General features: G+C 38.4%; 1 protein-coding gene across 3 annotated transcripts in view; it reads left to right on the top strand.

Annotated features, from left to right (window-relative positions):
* TTC29 (tetratricopeptide repeat domain 29) overlaps nt 1–17,661 on the top strand; it is a 3,626,200-nt gene that overhangs the window by 3,439,405 nt on the left and 169,134 nt on the right. The gene's annotated exons all lie outside the window — the stretch shown is intronic.

Below are 17,661 nucleotides of genomic sequence, written 5' to 3'. Positions count from 1 at the left end.
AACATTAGAAATATTATTGACAGGAATTGGCATATATTTAATGCTAACAAATCATTTCAAAAATTTTTATTTTATTTATTTAACATTTGTTAACCGGGAAAGTCTGACTTGGAACAAAGCCAATTTTCAACGGAGACCTGGGGAGAAATGCTCCAGATGCATGTCTTTGTAATGTGGGAGGAAACTGGAGCACCCAGAGGAAACACACACAAATGCAGGGAGGACATGCAGACTCCACACAGAAGGCATCCTAGCAGATAATCAAACCAGAGAACCTCTTGCTGTGAGGCAACAACACTACTGCTGCACCACTGCGCTGCTGGCACTAGTATGCCCCCAAAAATTAGGAATAAGACTAAATATGGTACATATAGGTGTGGATATTGCAGCCAAAGTGTATATATAAAGGAGGGGGATTTGTATATCCACAGTTTAAAAATTCCTGTTTTTATATAGGAAAGGTAGAAAGATCACTAATAGAAAGTATTTCTGAACATATCTATGATGTTAAAAGGAAATATGAATATATAATGCTTTATATAAACACATCATCAACCCCTTTTTTCTCATTTTCTACATAGGGTTGGGGTGTCATGTCAACTGTTATGATCTCTTTCTATTCAATGCCACTCAAAGACTGCATCAATGTCTCAAAAATGAGCAGTCACAGGCCCTCTCTCACACCATTCATCCACCTCTTTGCTGGATACCCTTGTTTCCTCATGCTTCTTCTTGTCTGTTCCAAATCTTCACCAGATTAACTTCCGCTTTTCTTCACATGTGCCAGAACTAACGTAATCTGTTCTCTTTGACCTTTTCTGCAATTGGAGCTACTTTGGCTTCCACTCTTTTGTCATCATTTCTTTGTCTGCCCCACAGTGTGCATCCTACCACCTGTCTCAGGCACTTCATCCTCATCCACTTTAACTGTCTTACCTGCTCTGCCTTTACTACCCAGGTTTCTGTACCATACAGTAGTACTGGTCACACCACTGTTTTTTACACCTTACTTTTAAGCTTCTTTGGCACTTTTCTTTCACATACTATACCTGACACTCTGTGCCATTTGGCTGCAGCCCCTGTGACTCTGGCTTTAACCTCCTAATAAAGACTTCCCTTCTCCTCATCCACCCCTGCCAGATACTTGAAGCTATTAACCTGTTCCATTATTTTCCCTTTTGTCTCAGTTTTCATCTTCTTCTGACTTCCCCCATTTGCTGCCATTACAACTGTCTTATCTGTACTCAGTTTCATCCCATGTGCCTTCAGTTTTGCATTCCATTCCCTTATCTTTTGCTGAAGTTCTTGCTCAGAATCTGCCTGTAGTGCTACATGGTCTGTATAAAACAACTTTGTTCATCTGTAGCCTCTGACCTGTTTAGTAATATAGTCCATCACCAGTGTGAACAGCAATGATCTCAGAGCTGAACTCTGATGCACCCTGACTCCCACTGGGAACCCCTCTGTGAGACAAAATACTGTTCATACTTGATTCACTGAGTCCTTGTTTATAGCTAGCACTAATTCTACTAATGTTTCTGAGACTTTGAACCACCATAGGACTGCCCAAATCAACTTTCTTGGGACCTTGTCATATGCTTTCTCCAAGTCTAGGAATGCCCAGTTTGATTCTTTCCAAATCTCTAGCTTCTTCTCAACTTCAAACATCAGGTTAATTGTGCTGCATCTTGATCTGAATTTGAACTGGTCATCTCCCATCTTACTTTCTATTACTCTGCTTATTCATTTATCAATCGCCTTTTCCAGAACTTTCATGCAATGTGACAGGAGTTTGATACCTCTGTACTGCCCAGAGTTGTGAATGTCCCCTTTGATCTTGAATGCTGGCACCAGTATGCCCATTCTCCAGTCATGTGGGATACTCCACACTGTTACAAGTACCATTAGGAGCCATTTCTCCCCTATCTCACCCAGCATCTTTATCATATCTGCTGTGACCTCATCTGAGGCTGCTGTTTTCTCTTACTTCATTTTGCATAGTGCTATTCTTACTTCATCTATGGTGGGTTCCTCCTCTTCTCTCATCATAGGCTGTGTCTGGGGCAGTACAGCTTCTGTGGGGTTTTCTTCATTCAGAAGCAGCTGGAAGTACTCTTTCTATCTGCTTTTGATATCCTGTGGACTTTTGAGTAGGTTGTTGCTGGTATCTGTTAAGAAAGGTGCCTGACTATCTTCTTTATCTTTCTGTCTTTTCTGTGCAAACTGATATAGTTTATTTGTGCCATCTATTGAGTCATTTATCAGACAATGATAGAGTGCCTCTGATGCCTTGTTCTTTGCTATTCCAATGCCTTTCTTAGTCTGTTTGTTAGCCAAACAGTATTCCTTCCTATCCTGGTCCATCTTGTCAATCTCCCACTTTTTCCTGCGCTCCTCCTTTCTTTTGATGACCTCCTGGACTTCTGCATTCCACCACCAGCTTTCCTTATGTATCTTATTTCCATACCTGGCTCAGCTGCATATCTGTTCTGTAGTCCTCGCACATGTTGTTTTGAGGCTCTGCCATTCTTCAACTCCACCTATTTCCTCTTCTTCCTGAGGTGCTAGAGCCCTTCCTAATTCCTTGAACTGTTGTGCTTTCCCTCCAGTCAACCTTCAGATCTTCAGCCTAGACTCTGTTGATGTCAGAGCCTTCTCTGACCACTACTTGCAGTGGATTGTGACAGCCAGTAGTTTATGCTGTGGGCTGACTATTTCACTGGGAATCATTTTTCAGTCACTGATTTTACCCCATTGTCCTTTCCTTACTAGGAGAAAGTCTACCTGAGATGCATGATGGCCACTTTTGTATGTGATCTAATGGCTGTCTCTCTTTCTGAACTATGTGTTGGCTACTATCAAGCCATTTGCCAGACATAAGTCTTTAATGGCCTTTCCTTGCTTTATTCCTGTTGCCTCACCCATGTGGACTGAGGCAGTCATCATGTCCTGTTCTGTCTGTTCCAAAATGTGCTTTCAAGTCATCCATTGCAAACACCAATTCATGTTGTCATGCTTTATATAGTAGGTCCTGTAGCTGCTGTCTGAATGCAGTCTTTTCTTCAGTTCCACAACCCTGCTGTGGGGCATAGGCTGAGATTATGAATACTGCCCTATCATTAGGCTGGAGTCTGATTGCCATGAGTCTGTCACTGATTCTGAGAACATCCCTCACACCTTCTGTAGCCTCTCCCTCACCACAGTTCCAACACCATTTCTAGCCTGTTCTTCTACTCAGTATTTAATTCTGGATCCCAAGTCAAGTAGCTATGCTGCACTGCCCTTCCATCTTGTCTCCCGGATACATAGGATATCCATCCTCCTCTTTACCATCATGTCATCTACTTCCATGCTCCATCTAGTCAGTGAACTTACACTGAGTGTAGAAATTCTTAGCTCATGTTTGGCAGGTTGATTGGTTTTGCATTCAGCTTTTGCTCAACACAGCTATCCCAAGTAAACCAAACTAGGCAACTGGACACCAGCTGGCCAGTAGCTTATTGACACAGGGCTTCTGGGCTTTATGGCAGGCACACACTGGTCAATAGAAGCACATACACCCCTCCCACTGTTAGCATGTCTTCCTGGCATAGAACGGACTTGGCTGGGTTCTCAACCTACTTATCACAGGTAAATACCCATGCCCATTTGGCAACATTAATCAACACAACCAAATCACCTAGATCCATATTATTATTCTGTCGAGTGTCTAGCCCTGCCACTGTGGTCCATGTTCTCCTATCTTGAGGATACTTTGAACCACAGTAAATGCCCAAAGTGGTTGGTCTATACAACACATTACACCATAGGGCAACATGTAGAGTCTGTGCTGCTGCCCACAGTTCCATTCTTTGGAGAATTTGAGATAGAAACACTCAGCATGTTTTTTGGAGGTGGGAACAACCCCACAGAGATGGAAGAACATGCATACTCCAAATGCTTTATATAAACACATTGAAAAGAATTCTGAACATGAATTTTCATTTTTTGTATTGGAAGGAATGGAAATGGATATAAGAGGGGGCCCACCAAAAGTAGTTTTAGAAATTAAAGAATTACAGTGGCAATTAAAAAGAAATGTCACACATAAGCATGGGTTGAATATATTCATAGGTTGTTATTAGGCTAATGATCACTACAGCCCTTACAAGCTTGACTGCACATCCTAAGCCATTTGTGTCCCTGGGTATCATTGGCTTCTGTACAGGGGATATATATGTTAGTAGGGAGGTAACTAAGGATTTGTAGGGGAGGGTGTTAGGATAAAACTTTTCTTATCGGCGGCCTCTGACATGGGGGCCAGACCAAGGGGTAAATTTACAGTTTCCTCTCCAATTGTCAAGGGTTTGTTTGAATAGGTTCAGGGAAGAACTCTGCTTTACATGTATGGGGAGCCTCTTTCATAGTGTGGGGATCCTTTGGGACACATATATGTCTCTCCAGCATGTTCAGTTTATGCTACAAGTGAAGTTCAGATGTCTGGATCTAGTGTTTCTGGTGCTGTTTGTTTTGCGCATGTGCAACAGATCCAGCAGGGCTGTCTGTGAGGAATCCCTTTAAGGCAGGAAAGATCCACTCTCAACAGCATGTGGGAGACTGAATACAGAGACAGAGTCTTTAGGCAATCAGTGTCAGACAGGGTATTCATGCTGTGAATTCTCCTGATGAGAAAACTTTTGTGAGCATTCCAAGTGTTGCAAGTGTCTGGTAAGATATAAGCTAAAGGAGGCATTGTATTCAATGATAGGTCTGTCTGATACGGGCCAAGTAGTGGTACTATACCTTCCTTGGACCTGGATGCCATATCCTTACCTATAAGATGGGTGATATATAATGAATCTCTTATTATCTTAGACACATGTTGATCAAAGGTTAGATTGCTGTCTACATATGTTCCAAGATACCTTACTACTGGGTCATCTCTTTGGGGTGTTTTATCAGTGGGGCAATTAACTTGCATTGGCAGTTTCCCAAAGGACATTATAATGCATTTTTTAGCATTGAGGTTTAGGCCATGGGTTTGGCAACAGTTATTTGTTTATGTTAAACCCTCTTTCAAGATGTTTGTGTCTTGGGGAATCTATAATAGCTCCCAATTTTTCAGTCATTTGTGAACTTGTTGAGCCAGAGGCCTTGAACGTTAGCCTTGACTTCCAAGAAGTGGATATCAAACAATAGCGAGTCTAGCACAGAGCTCTGGGGTACCCCGCTGGTGGCCAGACTCCTGATGGAGGTGGTCTCGCTGATCCTGACTTCTTGGGTTCCTGGGTGGGTCTCTTTGAGCCAGCTGGCAATCTAGTGAACTATGAAAGGATTAATGCCTAGCTCAGAGACCTTGTCAACAATGCCTGAGTGGGGTATTGTGACAGGCAGTTTGCACTGTTTTTACCCTTATCCTTTGCCTTGGTAGCCCTCTCAAAGTATATGAACCAGGTAAAGTAGGCATGATCTTCCCTTAACAAAGCCGAACTGGGCTGGGTCAATGTCTGCACATTGCCAATGTCCTTGTTTATCATTTCCATGATCATTTGTTCAGTGGCTTTACATATTAGACTTGTTAGATTGATGGATCTGTAGTTCCCTGGGTCGGTTGATGGTGTGCCGTTATGGAGGGGAGTGACTGTTGTGGTCCTCCATTCACTTGGAACATAGGCTGCTTCGAGGCTGTAGTTGAAGAGTGCCTCAAATGTTCCTGATAGGTCATGTTTATACTGTTCAGGGGGCAACTAGGGATGTTGTCAGGAACCGTGGAGGCAGTGTTCCCTGACTTAAGTGATTGCTGCAAGCACCTGGTCCCTGATAATAGTTGAGGGAAGTATGTTGGAAGGGATTCCACCTGGTGGAGCTTGGTAAGAGTGGGGGGTGAAGTTTGAGCTAACATTATTAGCCAGCAGACTTATGTCACCCTGATCAATGAAGGTAGTACTGTTCACCATTAGTTCACCACATTGCTGTATGTTGCCTTTAAGGTTCCGGACATAGCTGAAGAAGGCCTTGTGATTGCCCTTAGCCTGTGATGCTATCCTGATCTCATAGTTAGCCTTGTTGGACTTAATTAGACCTCTTAGTTTCTTGTTTAGTTGCATAAGAGAGCACTTGTCTTTAAGGGAGTTGGTTTTCCTGATTTCGGCCATGAGTTTTCTTCTTTTTCTATATTATTTTTAGCGTTTGTTTTGGGTTTATTTCTGGTAGGTACTGCAGCCTCTATGCAGCCATTTGCATGTTTGTATGAGGACTCTGTAAATAATTCTGCATAGGTAGCTATGATCTCGAGGGTAGGGGAGCCTTGAATTTTGGCAAACTCTCACTTAATAGGATGTAGTTTGCCTTAGAATAGTTCCAAACTGTTACTGGTTTAGCTGTTTTTTAGGTTGATTTTTACTTCAAAGGAGGCAGTTTTGTTATCTGATATCACTAGTGAGGGCATAACATGGGGGGGGGGGGGTCACTACTCTCCATTGTTGGTGAGTACCAGATCCAAAATGCTTAATCCTCTGGTTGGAGCATGCACTATCTGCTCAGGGTGTTTGTGTTAATAAAGTGCATAAAATGCTGTGCCTGTGAGTCAATATATGTTTCCTAGTCTATAGAGGGGAAGTTAAAGTCACCCATGAATAAAGTGTTTGGTTGGATGGTGAGCGCCTCTAGTAGGATTAGTAAGAGTCGTGAGACTCTAGAGACGTAGATGGGGATCTTTAAGTAACCATGATATGGTGAGAAACCTTGTATATGGTGACTTGCATGTGGATGAGTTCCATGGTATCATCCTGTTTAACCAAACTGAAGGCATGTTTGTTGCTAACATAGATTGAGACACCTCCACCTTTGGCCCTAGTCTGTGCTCCTGTTGGTCTAAATGTGTGGAAGGCACTGTAGGCTTGCGCTGCTTTCTACAGCTTTAAACCAAGTTTTGGTCACGGCACAGATGTCTATATTCCCCAGAGTAAGGACAGCTTGAATGGTGTGGAGTTTTTTGTTTAGGCTCCTAGCACTGAGCAGTAACACCTTATAGTTGCTTGTAGAATTTTTCACTATGTTGGTAGTTCTGTCTTTTTGGCATTGCTTAAAAAAAGGCTGTAAGGGAGTGGATAAAGTTTTAGGTACTATCTAAAAGCCTAGGAATTACAGGTGCAGTCCATCCCTGGCAAAGTAACATGGTCTTTTGACTATGACTTCTCTTGCTGACATACATTGGATTACCCTGGAGTGACACCGGAAACTAAGCCAATTTTTAAAATCAGTCATTTTATGTTCATACTGTGGCATAATCTTTTGTGCAGGTAGAATGGTGCTCAATGCAAGGCTCATATCTGTCTGTAAACACATATAATCCAAGAGATCCATTATGTCTCTTTTCATATAGTCCAGTGAAGTACGTGTCATGTCATTTAGACCCATATGGACTATGATAAAATCATGTCAGTACCTCCTGGTGCAGTGACTTGAGTGTATGCATGATATTGCAGATCCTGGCTCCTTATATGCGTCTAACTATTGTCTTCTCTTTGTCTATCCTGATGAATGAGGCATCTGTGTGATACACAATGGAGTCCCCAGTGACAAGAGTATTAAGTAAAGAATATGCTTGCCTTATGGGCTTTGCTCTTGGGGGACCATTGGGTGTAAGCTTATGTGAGATGTTTGCTGTTGCTTTTGGTGTGTGTTTAAGTGAATGTTGCCATTAGATGGCTTTGGAGGTCTTTGAGATTTGGGAAGGTTACTCTTAAGTGCCTTAGCATAAGACAATCTGTATGTGTGTTCTATGTGGAGTGTATGAGGGATATAGTGTGGGTATTCCTAACAACCTTAATATTTTGTGTGATTTTTGCCTCCATGGAAGTTGCATACTTACTTTTCTCACATACCGTGTTATTTTCTTTAATGATTAACTGGTTGTCTGAGAACATGAGACCATTGCTACATTGCCTTAGGATGTCCAAATCTAACAAACTAGCCACAGACACATTTGGAAATTGTATATTCTTGTTGTCTGGACCTGGAATAGTGTGGGATGTTTAGGATTAAGGATTGGGTTTTAAGAGGAGTCCCTGAGGGTAGATCTGGGATTAGGGGCAAAATGCTATATAGTGGTAGGATATAGTAATGCTATTAGATGCACAGGTTAGCTGCTCAAAGCTAGGTTCTGCACAATGTTACACTGTTAAACAGTTTTCAGATCTAATAATAACTTTATAGGTAGATTTTACCGCCTACACATTTACTATACAGAGTACTGCTAACCAGTGCTGCTCAGTGGGCAGCCTCATGCAAACTTGCCTGATTTATAGTAGAGAGAAAAAGCTTGAAAGCTGACTCCTGTGCCCTCTAACCAATAAACAACCACACTTTGAGCTTCCTGGAGTGCTTCCCAACTTGGAGAGAACAAGGTAAACACTTTCTTCCACAAATATATGATCCTGGAATTTCTTAATTTAAAAGTACACTAGAAACAGCTCTGCTGAATGAAACATTGTCAGTTAGTAAAGTTTTGAAAATGAAATCATGCATTGTGTAATTTGTACTTGTATATGTATGGTATTTATCTTCGTTTATATATATATATATATATATATATATATATATATATATATATATATATAGAGGAGTGCTTTATAATCTCGAAATACTGAAATGTCGAATTTCAGTATTTCAAGACTATAAAGCCGAATGTTTACAATAGCGAAAGTTCATAATCATGAATTCGAATATCTCAAATTCGCGGTTATGACCTTACGCTACATAATGTCCAGGATTGTGTGTTGATGGTGCGCGGTGCCGTGTGTGGATCTAGGTGTTATGTCAGGTAAGTGAGTGTTTTGTAAGGGTTTTGAGTGGGAGTTAGAGTGTATGTGAGTGTGCTGATATGTTTGATGTGTGTGTGTGAGGGACTGGAGAATGTGCGTGTGTGAGTTTGCTTTTGTTTCCTGTTTGTGCGATCTCGGAGTTAGTATATATAAGTAGGGGGTTGTGGGGGGCACAGCCCCTCACATGGGGGGTGCAGGGGGGCTTGCTCCCCTGCTTATGTGTATGAGTTGTGTATGTGTGTAGTTTTCTTTGTTAATGTTGCGATGTGGGTGTTGTGGTGTATGTATGGTGCAGTGTGTGCGGTTTGTTCAATGTTTTGAATTTCGAGGTTTTGTTGTTTCAGTGTTTTGTGGATTCAGTTTCATGGTCTCAAGATACTGAAATTCGATATTTCAGTATTTCGAGATTATGAAGTGAATTTATATATATATATATATATATATATATATATATATATATATATATATTTTTTTATATCTGTGTTTTGAAATATTTATTAAGTGGATCAGAGTTATTTCACAGTGTTTTTAACATTGTTTTATATAACTTAATTAGTGTTATTATATATGGATGATTAGGATGGTAATTTATGTGAACAGGGGGGACGGAAATGGATTGGATAGAATTTGTCATGTGTATTGCAAAGGATTGATGGAATGGTGTTTTTTAACATTCTGATGAAGTCCCAGCACATTAAGGGGACAAAATTGCTTAATATTTGCTAATAAAGTGAAGTTTGCTGTGATCCCGGCTTTTTTATTTTAGTTTGGAAGTATCATGCTAAACATTTTTTTTTTCATTTTGAGTTTACAGTGTAATAAATTGTCAGAAGTTAAAAACTGCTATAGAATATGATAAACATCCTATAGCCACTATATAGCGTGAAATAATGAACACCTATTTGGTTTATGATTTCATTAATCAAGTGCACCAAATCTAAGCACAGACATTGAAGTAAAGCTGTTATCTTTCTAGCACTTGCCATTTATCTTGTAACTTAAATGGAAACAGATGCATCAATAATTATTCCATTTGAATCTCTCACATTTCAATCCCTCACAGACTGCAAGATCCTAAAGCTCTTCTGACTCCTTCTCTGCTTCTATACCATATTCTTAAGCTGCTGCTCAGGCTTTTATTGCTTCTATCCTTCTTAACTGTTTCACTATATGTCTGCATCACTAACTTTCTGGCCGCTATTTCTACATCATGTATGATGAGAGTGACTATTATTGTCTGTAATGTTTTAGCTGTATATAACTGTTTAGATGTGTAGTAATATATTACAACATCTGGTAGCAGTTTGTTCTTTCAACTTATTTTTTGTATAGTATTTCTAATGTAATCTTTATTGTATTGGATTATACTGTATGTGAAGCTTTTCTCCCCGGGCCTCTGCTGAAAACGGGTTCTGTAGACCCAGTCAGATCAAGTGTCAAATAAATAAATAAATAAATAAGACATGCTGGAGGGATAGATTTGTCACTCAGAGACTCCCTATGCTGTGGAATAAAATCCCGGTCCATGTGAGGCAGAGCACCTCACTGGCTCTGTTCAAGAGAAATCTTGACCGGTGGATGGGAGATCGAGGTTTAGAATCATCTCTGTGTCACTGCTGGACAGAGGCAAAACAAACTAATGGGCACAATATTTTTAACATAAGCAAAACTTTGGGCTAGGCTTATAAATGCCTTAGGGCAGATAGCCTAGTATAAACCTATGAACCTATTAACCTAAATAATTTGCCTTATCCAGCTGATTGTATGATCACTCTTCCAATTTGTGGCTTAATGTGTGTATTCCTGTTACCCAGTCTTGAGTAAAAATTTTCTAGTGCTGAAAGAGGCATGGCAAAAGACAGCACTCACCATTCTGACCCAGGCTAGCTCTGTTTTCCCTAGAAGAACGTTATTATCCTTTAAACCCAAGACCCAAAACCTGATGTTGGTTTCATCTGGCATAGGAGTCTAAGTACCCATCCCACAGATCTGATCACATGTCTCCACCATTTTGCTACCGCTAGGCAGTACCACATCATATGTATGTAGTTAGATTCTTGCTGATAGTAATGCCAACACCTGGAATCCTTGTACCAGCATCTCTTGATAAGCTGTGCTGGGGTGAGGTGGCAGTGATAAAGTACCTTAAACACAGTAAAGCATGCTAGTTGTAGCCAGTCACATTTTTCACTTTTTTTTTTGTAAAGCAATTTACCTCAGTAAATTAAGTTTTTGTCCAACCAGATGCTCCTTGCTCACAAATTACAGACAGTAATGGCATTCATTCAGTTATTTGTTTAGGAATCAAAGTATGATTTAGCAAAGTTTTATCTTTAGTGTTTGGGTCAAGATGGTGCTGATACAATATTCCCCTGCTGAATCAAAAGGTTCAAGCTGTATTTTGGTGCAGGTGGCCTCACTAGCAAACCAGAAAAAGTCCAGGGTGACATTTTTCTTCATATTGTAAGGAAGGAAGCCATACATGTATTTTATACTTTTGCTCTTCAAAGAAGTGCCTTGACAATGATGCAAATGAAATTCCTGTCATGCTGTAAGCTGCAGATGAATCCACTCTATCTGAGGAATTTGTCCTTTATCATAAATCAATGAGAACAAGAGACTGTTGAAAAATATTAGAATAAGTTCAGAAAGAAGATACATGATTGTGAATCTGGGCAACTAATTGATTCAATAATCATGTATCTTCTTTCTGAACTCATTCTAATATTTTTTCAACAATGTCTTGTTCCCGCTGGTTTCTGATAAAGGATAAATGCCTCAGATAGATGCAAAAATAGTCTGTGATATGAGAAATGACCTTTGGAAGCAGGCTGAGCCCGTAACCCAGAGGTCGATGGATCAAAACCATTCTCTGTATGCAAAGGGAAAAAAATCTTTGAACACTAGTCGGGGGGGGGGGTTGATAGAATGGTTAAGGTGTTTACACAGACACAAGGTACAGGGTTAGATTCTCAACTTTCAAAGGGAAATTGGCTATGCTTAATGTGGCCCACAAAGGCAGCTGGCGTAGTATTCACTTATGAACCTTATAGGAGATAGGAAAGGCAGACTATTGAAAGAATCAGTCTTGGCACTAGCAAACAGTCATAGATTGGTTTTGTGCCAATAAACTATTGATTGAAAGATTGAGAACTATGTAAAATCCATACTGTGCTTGAGAATAAGAATAAGAAATCAAACAAGTAGCAAGGAACCATAGTGTGTCTACTAGGTATTGTTGTGGGTATGAAATAGGCATTGCAAAGCAGATAATCAATTTTGCAGAATACGTGAAGATGTTGGCCATTTTGTGAGCATATGTTCTAATACCAGAAAATTGAAAAAACAGAATATTTGCATTCTGGAGACAGATAATGATTAAAGAAAGAAAGAGCTGCTTGTGAGCCTAAAATAATGGTTTGTGAACACCGTGCAAAGAAGGAATTACAGAACAAAGCTGTGTGAAAAGAGTCTGATAATAAAACTGAAAAAGAATAACTGAAGGTTCTGCAAAATGTCTGAACTGAAAAACAATGAATAAATGGCAAATCTGTTACCTTTAAGCTTGATACCAGAGTAGAGTATAACATTATGTTTGAGTCCACATTTGGAAGTTTGACTTTAAACTACCAGCTAAGTGTTTTTGTATGTTTAGTGTTACAGTATTCTGGATATAATTTAAATCCCTTAGGTCAAATCTGATTAAGCTGTGTTTAGAAAAATAAAGTACATAAGAAAGATTTTTTAAGTAGTAGCTATGCAATTCAATTAAAAACTGGTTAATACACTTGTCCAATATACATGTGCATCTTGTATCTATAGAGAGTATTAAGAGAACTGAAGCTATACAGCTGGATAATTGCAATGAAAATGCAGTTTGTCGTGGATGTGAGCAAAATATAAAGAACAAAAAGATGAAAATTGTATCACACAAGCAGTTCAGTGAGAATGTGTGAAGTTAAAATTAACATTTACAGAGGCAACCCAAACAACTCAAACTAGGCAGAACAGTTGTTGTTGTCTTTCGGCTTTTCCCGGTTAGGGGTCGCCACAGCAGAACTCCAGTCTGCTAATGATTGGCAGTAGATTTTCACGAACGCCGAGGTGCCAGCTCGACGTCCAACCTTCAACGAAGGCACACCCATTTACGCATGTCTTTCGAACGCCCACCCAACCGCGGGAAGGACATGCACTGCTAAGCTAAAATAGGTAATAAAGCTTTCACATTAATTATATAAAATAAGATTTTTTTAATGGTTTTGCAGACAAATTGCTCACTGGAAAAAGAGGTGGTAGAAAATGTATGATTTTTATGAGTTTTCCTCCAGAATCACAAAATATAAATTACTGAGACTAGAATATATATACTAAAGAATTGTTCTGATCTGTTTAAGAGTCTAGGGTGCTTGAAAATATAACATTACACTAGGTTGTCACTAGAATCAGTCCCAGTTTACATGCACTATGCAGAATACTTTCAGTTCTGAGAGAAAAGATCGAGACAGAGCTTAAATGAATGGAGTTGTTGGTTGAGCCTATTGAATGAGTTAATTGCATGATAATTGTTGCAGAACAAACTTAAGATCTACAGAAATCCACAAGACCTTGACCACTAGATTTTTAAGTAAGGAATACCCTCTGCAGACAGTAGAATTATTTGCTACTTTGCCTAAGGCAAAATTCTTCTGTATTGGATGCCAATAGGGGATTTTGGTAAATGAAGCTAAATTAGGCAAGCTCTAAGATATGCACATTCAAAGTACATTAGGCAGATATATTTTGTATTTATGTTTTTATTTATTTATCCTCCACTTTATTAGTACAAGAAACACCATAAAAATCTTCTTTAAACACCGTTAAATCAAGCGCTTTCGCCTGATCGAATATCAGGCTTTATCAAGACAAGTTCATTTTGGATGTGCCAACCTTTAAATACTGTTGTCCATTAAGACTTAATTAAATAATTACAATAATTACAATTATTACAATTAGTCAATCCAAAATCGGATTTTAAAGTGCTAGTGCTCTTCCTTACAATTTAAACTACAACTTTCGTTACTGTAACTTCATTCTTACAAAGCGTTTAAAATCGCTTAAGTGAACATTATCCACATAATCCAAAATGTTAAAATTGCTAACTAGAAGTTAGTCAAATAGGAAATACACAAATCATGCTTTTGCGAAGCTTAAATGCACATCAACAACTTGCACATCAAAAGAATGTAAACACATAGTTAACAAATGTGTTAAAAATTGTTTGTTACAATTGTATTCAAAAGGACACCACGAACACCTCAAAGTTGTTTAAACTGCCCTTGTTGTTGCAAAAATACATAGTATGTGTATTTATTCATGGTGCTCAAATGCACTCCATAAAATTAAAACCTTAAAAAATTGAACACCAATATGCTAAAAGGTGCGATGTCACTTTTTTTACCATTGTATTCTACAATACCCAATGCTCTTACACAATCTAAAAATCTATGAGCCTTGTTTAACCAATAACTCAAAAATACAGTGTGAATGAACATCCATAAGTATATTAAAATGTTAAAAACTTTGAGTTACGTAAAATAAACGCTACCCTAATAAACCGGGTGTATGTGTGTGCATCTATAAAAAATTGATTGATTCATAATTAATCGAACCCATGAACCTTAGGTTGTAAAAAATAATAATAGATACATATACGTCTCACTTGTAGCACCAATAAATTTAGATTGTGTAAGAGCGTTGGGTATTGTAGAATACAATGGTAAAAAAAGTGACATCGCACCTTTTAGCATATTGGTGTTCAATTTTTTAAGGTTTTAATTTTATGGAGTGCATTTGAGCACCACGAATAAATACACATACCATGTATTTTTGCAACAACAAGGGCAGTTTAAACAACTTTGAGGTGTTCATGGTGTCCTTTTGAATACAATTGTAACGAACAATTTTTAACACATTTGTTAACTATGTGTTTACATTCTTTTGATGTGCAAGTTGTTGATGTGCATTTAAGCTTCCAAAGCATGATTTGTGTATTTCCTATTTGACTAACTTCTAGTTAGCAATTTTAACGTTTTGGATTATGTGGATAATGTTCACTTAAGCGATTTTAAATGCTTTGTAAGAATGAAGTTACAGTAACGAAAGTTGTAGTTTAAATTGTAAGGAAGAGCACTAGCACTTTAAAATCCGATTTCGGATTGACTAATTGTAATAATTGTAATTATTGTAATTATTTAATTAAGTCTTAATGGACAACAGTATTTAAAGGTTGGCACATCCAAAATGAACTTGTCTTGATAAAGCCTGATATTCGATCAGGCGAAAGCAATTGATTTAACGGTGTTTAAAGAAGATTTTTATGGTGTTTCTTGTACTAATAAAGTGGAGGATTATTTGGCAGCCGATTTGTCGTGGAGTTGCTTGTTCTTGGTTTAAGCTTTTTGTCCTTGTATTTTGGAGTATTTTTCGACCATGACTGAAAGAGGCAGCCAGTCCGACTTTGACGTAACGCCTTGTGTGCTGAAGGATGTGCCGGATGATGTACCTGTAACGCGAGAAGAATTTCGCCAGGTTCTGTCCTTGTTAACACAACTTACTTCTTCTTTGAGACAATCGGATTCCAGTGATGTTCCCTGTAACCAACAATTAGGGGTTGAAAAAGGTAAAAATGTGAATAGCACTAATGGGAAGAAGCAGACAGTTTTTACTGCGAATAAACCACTATCGCAAAAAGGAATTGGTGAAGGTTTAAATAACCTTCCCTCCACCTCGGCGGGTAGTACGGAGACTACTGCACAAACATCTTTTAACTTTAACGCGTGGACATCTAGGCAGTTTGCCTTTAATACAGGTACTGTTTTTCGTCATGAAGTTAACAATGAACCAACTGTTGACAATTTTAAATTATTTAGTGATAAACTTTATGCATAAAAATCAATGCAACTTGAAGTGGATTATTTAACTGAGTGTGTGCGAGTGCAAAGGGTGCCTAAAGGCCTATGGTGTACCAAGTTTCCTAACAACGCAACACCAGGATCAGTTCTTTTTAAGGATTTAACAGATCTTTTTAACAAAACTGGACTTGAAATGATCAAGTTGATGCTAAAAGACTATGAGTCTAAACTTGGTGTGCTTTTGGTAGACTTGAACAAACTGAATAATGTTGTTGTTACTGACACAAACTTTGCACAGGTTAAAAAGGACTACGACCATGTTTTTCATGAAGTAGACCAGCATTGTATTAAGATAGTCAACCGAAAAGTGAGAAAATTAGAAAGGGACCTTAATGAATACAAAAATGGTGTCGCATTTCAACCAACCTATAAAACTAATTACAACACAAATAACAGATTTAGTAGAGTACACTACTAATAACACTGAATCACCAATAGAAGGTCCCCGTAGAAGTGAGAGGTTGGCTCAAAAATTTAATTCAAATAATAGAAATGAACAGCAGGTTTTTCAATTTCCCCCTGTCAGGACCAACAACCGAGGTCCTTTCTACCAGCAAAGGAATTGGGTAAACCAACAGAGATAGAGGTACACAAAGGGGGAGATGCAACAAAGTCTTTTTCTGTAGAAGTGTATGACACAATTGATTTACCCTATTCAATTGTCTCTAACGGCAATTTTAGAATTTTTAATTTCACGGACACTGACATTGGTAACACACATTTTGAATTATTTACCAAAGGTTTTCACTTTGTGCCGTTACGTTCTTTGGATGTCACCAAAACAATCCTAGAACTGAAATTATTTACCAGGAAACTTAATTTAAATATTTTGTTTAAAGGACAGCAACACCTGCAGGAGAAATTTTCTAGAGCTAGTACGTTTAACCCTCCTTTGCACCCAGTGGTAAAAACATTTGAAGAATTAGTTGAAGGAGATATTAGGAGTAGTTTTAAGGACAACAATTCAAAAGTGCAGAACCTATCGTCTGATTGCTTACAACTTATTACCAAGTTAAAAGCTGACAGAATAAGGATCATGAAACCTGACAAAGGGGGTGGGGTTGTTTTAATGTACAGTTGTAATTATGAAGCAGCAATGTTTGACATCTTACACGATTCTGATCAATATTCAATTGCTTCAGTTAATGAAGTTAACATTGCATATTCTAAAATTAGGTACATGTTGTATGACAACCTAATGCAGGGGGCCATAAATGAAAAACTACACAATTTTTTACTGGTTAGTAAGCCAATTACCCCTACCATCTTTGGTATACCCAAGGTGCACAAAGGGTTGAACCCTTTAAAGTTTAGACCTATTGTGGCCGGGGGTGGGGGTATTACCGAACCTCTTGGTAAATTTATTGACATTTCTTTAAAAAATACAGTTAAATCTTTAAAATTTATATGTAAGGACTCTTGGGAGTTTTTGAAGAACATTAAAATAGAATTATACGAAGAAACTAAATACCTTATTACCATCGATGTTGTTGAACTTTTCCCAAGTATCCCACATGTGCAAGGTTTGGAATTATTCAATGAGTTTTTAGTGAGGTCAGGTGAATTTAATGCGAATGTCATCAGGTTGATGGTGGAATTTATGGAAATCATCTTGAACAACAATTATATATTTTTTAATGGTGAATTGTTCAGACAAATGAAAGGTGTGGCAATGGGCACGCCATGCGCTTTGGCGTATGCCAACATTGTGTTACATATGTGGGAACAGAAGTATGTATTTAACTTTGTATGGGCTAAGAACATAGCCCATTATCAACGCTTCTTGGATGACATATGTGTTTTTTGGAATGGTTCAATGCATGAATTTCAAGAATTTTTTACACATATTAATTCAACAACAAATTATTTAAAATTTACACACAATATTAATGAATCTGAGATTAATT

Source organism: Protopterus annectens, chromosome 2.part1 (genome assembly GCF_019279795.1).
Source record: "Protopterus annectens isolate FY-2018-M chromosome 2.part1, PAN1.0, whole genome shotgun sequence".
NCBI lineage: Eukaryota > Metazoa > Chordata > Ceratodontiformes > Protopteridae > Protopterus > Protopterus annectens.
The sequence above is the reverse complement of the archived record's forward strand: the minus strand, read 5'-3'. Positions and strand labels throughout refer to the sequence as shown.